The sequence below is a fragment of the Martes martes genome (genome assembly GCF_963455335.1).
Source record: "Martes martes genome assembly, chromosome: 1".
Lineage (NCBI taxonomy): Eukaryota > Metazoa > Chordata > Mammalia > Carnivora > Mustelidae > Martes > Martes martes.
In genome coordinates, this window is record NC_137888.1 from 36,482,824 (window position 1) to 36,490,000 (window position 7,177).

The 7,177-nt window shown below is 36.0% G+C and overlaps 1 pseudogene across 1 annotated transcript; it reads right to left on the minus strand.

The window, feature by feature from the left end:
- Positions 1–5,280: 5,280 nt before the first annotated feature.
- Positions 5,281–6,755, minus strand: LOC308357302 (E3 ubiquitin-protein ligase Mdm2-like; annotated as a pseudogene). Its single transcript has one exon. The product of its transcript is annotated as an E3 ubiquitin-protein ligase Mdm2-like (transcript).
- Positions 6,756–7,177: the final 422 nt, after the last annotated feature.

The following is a 7,177-nucleotide window of genomic DNA, read 5'->3' on the forward strand; positions in this document are numbered from 1 at the left end:
ATGTATCATGTATTCTTTACCAATTCATCTATAGATGGGTTGACAGATACTTGAACTGTTTCTATAATTGAACTATTGTAAATGATGCTAAAATAAACATGGGGTACATATATGTTTTCAAATTAGTATTTTCATACTCTTTGTATTAATATCAGTAGTGCTTTATTGGATCATATGGCAATTCTATTTTTAGTTTTTTTGAGAAACCTCAAAACTGTTTTCCACAGTAGCTGAATCAGCTTGCATTTCTACCAACAGTTCGTGGGATGTCCTTTTCCTCCACATCCTCACCAATGCTTATTGTTTCTTAGGTTGTTGATTTTACACATCCTGACAGATGTGAGATGATATTTCATTATGGTTTTGATTTGCATTTACCTGATGATGAGTGATATTGAGCATCTTTTCATATGTCTGTTGGACATCTGTATGTCTTGGAAAAAAATGTCTGTTACTATCTTCTGCTCATTTTTAATTGGATGTTGAGGATGATGATGATGATTTGGCCTTGAGTTGTGTAGGTCCTTATGTATTTTGGATACTAATGCTTTATTGGATAGATCATTTGCAAGTATTTTCTCCCATTCAGTAGGTTGTCTTTTAGTTACGTTGTTTCTTTTGCTCTGCAGAAATGTTTCATTTTGCTATAGTCTCAATAGTTTATTTTTGCTTTTGTCTCACTTGTTTCAAGAGACATATCTAGAAAAATATTGCTACAGCTGATTTCAGAGAAATTACTCCCTGTGCTCTATTCTAGGATTTTTGTGGTTTCAGGACTTGTATTCAGGTCTTTAATCCATTTTGAATTTACTTGTGTTTATGATGTGAGAATGTAGTTTAGATTTTTTTTTTTTTTGGCATGTTGCTATCCAATTTTCCCAACAACATTTTTTCATAAGACTGTCTTTTCCCATTAGATGTTCTTGTTTCCTTTGTTGAAGATTATAGTTGACTATACAATTGTGGATTTATTTCTGGGCTCTCTATTCTCTTCCATTGGTCTATGTGTTTATTTTTGTGCCAATACCATGCTGTTTTGATTACTATAGCATTGCAGTATATCTTGATATCTGGGATTGTGATGCCTCCAGTTTTGTTCTCCTTTTTCAAGATTGTTTTGGATAGTAGGGGTCTTTTGTAGTTCCAAACAAAGTTGAAGGTTATTTGTTCTAGTTCTGTGAAAATGCAGTTTGCATTTTGATAAAAAATACATTTGATCTGTAGATTGCTTTAAGTAGTATGGACACTTTAACATATGTTCTCCCAGACCATGAACATACAATATATTTCCTTTTGTTTGCATTATCTTCAAATGCTTTCATCAATGTCTTATAGTTTTCAGGGTACAGATCTCTCACCTCCTTGGTTAAGTTTATTGCTAGGTATGTTATTATTTTTGGTGCAGTTGTAAACAGGATTGTTTTCTTAACTTCTCTTTCTGTTACTTTATTATTAGTGTATAGAAATGCAACAAATTTCTGTATATTGTTTTTTAATCTTCAAACTTATTGAATTCCTTTATCTGTTATAGTAGTTTTTTGGTGGAGACTGTAGAATTTTCTCTATATAGTACATCATCTGAAAATAGTGAAATTTTAACTGCTCTTTACCAATTTGGATGCTTCTCTCCACACCTCCATGTCCCTCCCTTCCTGGAACAGTTTCATGGATCCATTTGGTTCCCTACCATGTCTCTGCCATTCTTATCTTCTTTGATTTTGGCCACTTCTCTACATTTAGCTGTGGAGAATCTGGTCTGCCAGTCTTTGGGTAGTTTTCTAGGTTATTTATATTGATATAGGTGATATCTCATTATATCCTTGGGACAAGGTGAGCTTAGCATCCTCCTACTCTGTCATCTCCCCAGGAAGTCCCAGTATTTTTTGTATTCTTCAGATAATTACCCAGAAAGGGAAGAGTTGGCTCATGTGGTAATCTTATTCTTAATGTTTTTGGAGGTTTCCATACAGTTTTCCACAGTAACTGCACCAACTTACAATTTCACCAACAGTGTACAGGGATTCCTTTTTCTCTGTATCTTCTCTAGTACATGTTATTTCTTATCTTTTGACAATATCCATTCTAACAGGTATGATATGATAGTTAATTTGCATCTCACTATTAGTATTATCGATCATCTTTTTGTTTGCCTGCTGGCCATCTGTATGTTTCTTTTGGTGGATTTTTCTATTCAGATTATTTGCTCATGTTTTAATTGGGTTGTTCAATTTTGGTTGTTGAGTTTTATGAGTTCTTGATGTATTTTGAATATTAACACCTTATTGAATATATGGTTTGCAAATATCTTCTCCCACTTAGTGAGTTGCTTTTTTATTTTGATGATTGTTTCCTTTGCTATGCAGGAGTCTTTCAGTTTGGTGTAGTCCCATTTGTTTATTTTTTGCTTTTGTTTCCTTTGCCATTGGAGTCAACACAAAAAGATGTTACTAAGACCAAAGTCAAGGAGATTACTACCTATGTTTTCTTCCAGGAATTTTATGATTTTGGATTTTACATTCAAGTTTTTAGTCAATTTAGTTTTTGTTTGTTTGTTTGTTTTTTGGTGTATGTTTGATGCAACAGTGACCTAGTTTCATTCTTTTGCAAATGGCTATCCAATTTTCCTAGTAGCATTTATTGAAGAAAGTGTCATTTCCACTTTGTAAGTTCTTGGCTCTTTTGGGGTATCTATATACCTATATATGTGGGAGTTTACCTCTGGACTCTCTGTGTGTCTGTTTTGGTTGATCTGTGTGTCTGTTTTGGTACCAATACCATACAGTTTTGATTAATATAGCTTTGTAGTATACTTGGAATTCAAGAAGTGTGATGTCTCCAGCTTTGTTTTTCTTTTTTAAAATTGCTTTGATCTATTTGGAGTCTCTTATGGTTCCATACAAGTTTTAGAATTATTTGTTCTAGTTCTGTGAGGTATGCCATTGGAATTTTGTTAAGTCTGACATTGATTCTGTAGATTGCTTTGGGTATAAAGACACTTTAACAATCTTAGTTCTTCCAATCCATGAGCATGAAATATCTTTCCACTTTTTGTATCTTATTCAATTTCTTTCATCAGTATCTTACAGTTTTTTTTGTTTTTGTTTTTTTGTTTTTTTTAATTATACGGGTCTTTCACTTCCTTGGTTAAATTTATTTCTAAGTATTTTACTCTTTTTAATGAAATTGTAAATGGATTATTTTCTTAATTTCTCTGTTGTAAAATTTCTTAATTTCCTAGTTGTAGCAGTTTTTTGGTGCATTCTTTAGAATTTTTTGAATATAATATTATGTCACTTGCAAATAGTAACAGTATTACTTCATCCTTTCTGACTTGGATACCTTTGTATTTTTTTTTCCCTTGCCTAATCACTGTAGCTAGGATTTTCAATATTATACTGAATAAAAGGGGGGAGAGTGGGCATCCTTGTCTTATTACTGTTTTTAGAGAAAAAGGTTTCAGATTTCCCCCACTGAGTATAATGTTAGCTATGAGATTTTCTCATATTATGATTTCCCCCAGTTCACCTGTGGGGTGGATCCATGATCATCATGACATATTGAAGGTTTGAGCTCTCAGCAGGCACACCCACTGGTACTAGCGAATTGGAGGGAGAATTCCAAAATAGTGCCCACTAGCGTGAATATTAGTAAGAGAGTTTAAGATCTCAAAAATGGCTCCCACCAGACAGAGAAGTCCCTGGGAAGGGTCCCTGATGCTTCTGCCTTTCTGGTAGATGCTTTAAATTTAGTAAATGGGTCTCTTTTACATATGGTCTATGCACTTTTCAAATTGGGATGTGTGTGTGTGTGTGTGTGTGTGTGTTGGCTTCCAAATTGAGTAATCTGCACAGAAATGCGTTGAGTGATTTTTCCATTCTCTATATTTTTTTGAAGATAATCTCTGTTGATATTTTTTAAAGATTTATTTATTTATTTGAGAGACAGAGAGAGAAAGAGAGAGAGAGAGAGAATTTCAAGCAGACTCCCTGCTAACTGTGGAGCCAGACAGGGGGCTCGATCCCATGACCCTGAGATCATGACCTGAGCCAAAATCAGAAGTTGGATGCTCAACCGACTGAGCCACCCAAGTGCCCCTCCGCTGATTTTTAAAACCTAATAATTTGGGGACTGGTCTCTCCTGTGAAGGATCTAAGAGCTGGCATCCCTGATGTGGAGTTGGAATCTCTCATTCCTCAGTGAGAAGTTCTGTACCTTTTATATCCCTCCTGATTGGGACTCACCATGAATGTGGTGTTTTGTTTTTGTTTTTGTTTTTGTTTTTGTTTTTGTTTTTTTCCTTGACAAGTCCATGTCTCTTCCTTTCTCCCTCTTGATGTTGTCATTTACTTCTTTGTTGAGGATACTGTTCATTCAATTATCAGGTAATTTTTTTTTTTTAAGATTTTATTTCTTTGACAGAGAGTGAGAAAGAGAAGCAGCAGCAGAAGGAAAGGGAGAAAAAGATTCTCTGCTGAGTGAGGAGCCTGATGCATGACTTGATCCCAGACCCCAGGACTATGTATCAGGTCATTTTTAGAAGTAATTATTCCACATATAATTACAGATTTTTAAAAATCAAACACTTAATATTTTTATTTATAAATCAATAAATAATATGTGTATATTAAAACTAAAAAAATAGACAATTAAATGACTAGGAAAATGAAACTGTTTGCAAATTTGAATGTTTTGTAAGTAGCATAATCACTGCACACCATACCCTGAATGTACATAACTTACTTTAAGTGTCTTACTTAAATTTTTCAAAATCAGATACTTCCTGAATTTTAAGGAAGTCAAAATCATATAAAATATGAGGATTAGGAGTTAAGGATCAGCCATATATCCAATTTAAATAACATTAAGATGAAAATATAAAATATTAACAGAAGTGAAATTTTTCTCTTTTTTTTTTTTCTTAAAAGCTTTTATTTATATATTTGAGAGAGAGAGAGACAGAATGAGAGGGGAGGGGTCAGAGGGAGGACCAGAGGGATCCCAATGTGGGACTCGATCCAGGGACTCCAGGATCATGACCTGAGCCGAAGGCAGTTGCTGAACCAACTGAGCCACCCAGGCGCCCCCCAGAAGTGAAATTTTTCTAAAGGGAAGTATTTACTATTCCCCCTCCCAAAGTAGGTAAATTATACTACAGACTAGAAATCTACATGTAGTGAGATACATTCTTGCTTTGATAAGTGTAAAAAACAAATCATGTTGTCTAAATTTTTAGAGATATGTAGTCAGAAATACAGAATTCTACTTTTATAAGCATGTCCGCTAAGAGAAGTAAATTAGCACAATTATTTGAATTGGTTGTCTACATACTGGGCAGGACTTATCCTTTTCTTTAGCTTCGTTGCACACATAAAGTCTGCCATAAAATGTCCTGTTTTGCCATGAACAATACAACCATATTTAGGCTGTCATTGGTAAATCACACAAGGTTCAATGGCGTTAAGGGAAAAGCTAGATTCTATGATTTTTTTTCTTTGTCTTGTGTTTCTCCCCTTTCAAACTCTTTGATGTTTTCTTGGCTGCTATAAATGTTGTTAGAAGTTGATGACTGAGAATGGTCCTCACTTTTTTGGGATTGGGAACCTTGTATGATTTTTTCATCATTTTCTTCAATATATGGTTCTCTGGAATCATTCACTGTATTTTTTTTTTTTTTTCCCTTAACAATCAGGGACACCAAAGCCCTCTTTTACTTGAGTTTAGTTTTCTAGTTTGTCTTTCTCAGGCATTTTACCTTTATCTTTCACTTTATCTCCAGGAAGCCAGTTGTCATGAGAAGCCCAACATCTGCTGCAATGAAGTAGAAGAGGAGGATTCATTTCATTGCATGAAGTACACTTCAATAGTCTGCTGAGGAAATTTCAGGATCTTCTTAAGTGAATCTGTATTACTCTCCCCTGCGTGATACACAGTTACTCAATATACCTCATCATCCTCCTCTGAGAGTTCTTGTCCTTCTTCACTAAGGCTATCATCTTCTGAATTGAGAGACACAACTTCAAAATCTACACTGGATTGATCTGAAACTGAATCCTGATCCAACCAATCACATGAATGTTCACTTACACCAGCATCAAGATCTGGATTTGATGGAGTGAGTCTCTGTTGATTCACTGCTACTGCCTCTTTCACAAAATCATCTCCCTTATTACACACAGAGGAAGGTTTTCATCAAAGGAAAGGTAAATACAATCAGATTTGTGGTGCTTTTTCTTCTGTCATTCACCAGGTAATGCCCTAAATGTTCTTCTGTCCAACTAATTACTCTCCTTTTACATGAGGTAGATGGTCTAGAAAGCAAATCTGAAGATGAAAGTTTCTCTTTCTGCAACTCTTGCCCAGGGCCCTTTTGATCACTCCCACCTTCTAGGTGACACTTATTTTTACTCACAGATGTGAAATGTGCCTGAATCTGATGGTTTATCCTGATTGACTACTACTAAGTTTCTGTGGATCGTTATATATATTTTCCTGTATTCTCTTACAGAGAAGCTTGGCACTCTAAGCAAATCCCCTACAAGATAATTGGAACAATACACAATATGCTATAGTTTCTCATCATATAATTGTTTAGTCATAATATACTGGCCAAAATAAAATACAACCTCTTGTAGTTGAAGTTTTTTGTGCGCAGATTTTAACAACTTCAAAAGCAATGACTTTGGTTTCACTAGGGTCTCTTGTTCCAAAGCTGGAATTTGTGAGGTGCTTACAGCACCCTCAGTTGACACAGACATATTGGTATTGTACTTTTTGCATGGAACAGTGTAGAATAAGGGCTCTACATTGGTGACCACTGGTATCTATCTGCTTAAAGGGAACACAGCTTCTCCTTACTAAGCGGGGTTTTCTGCACCTGGAGTCCGTGGAGTAGGGACCCTCGAGGCTCCTCAGTTCCCTTTACTGGGTGCACAGAAACCCAATGTCCTGGGCCTCAGCGACCATTCCACTTGTGAGCCTCAGGCCACTAGGGAGCTTGAACGCACTAGGGCCCAGAGAAGAAGGAGGATCCTGGCGGCAAAGGGGCAAGATCTCCATCAGCAGGATTAGGGGTGCCCCTTGAGCTCTGGCTCTTCCTCCATTTCCCTTCCAGCCACACAGGGCTGCACAGGCCCTAGAAGGAGCCCAGCTAGCAGAGGCACACCAGATGCATGCTCCC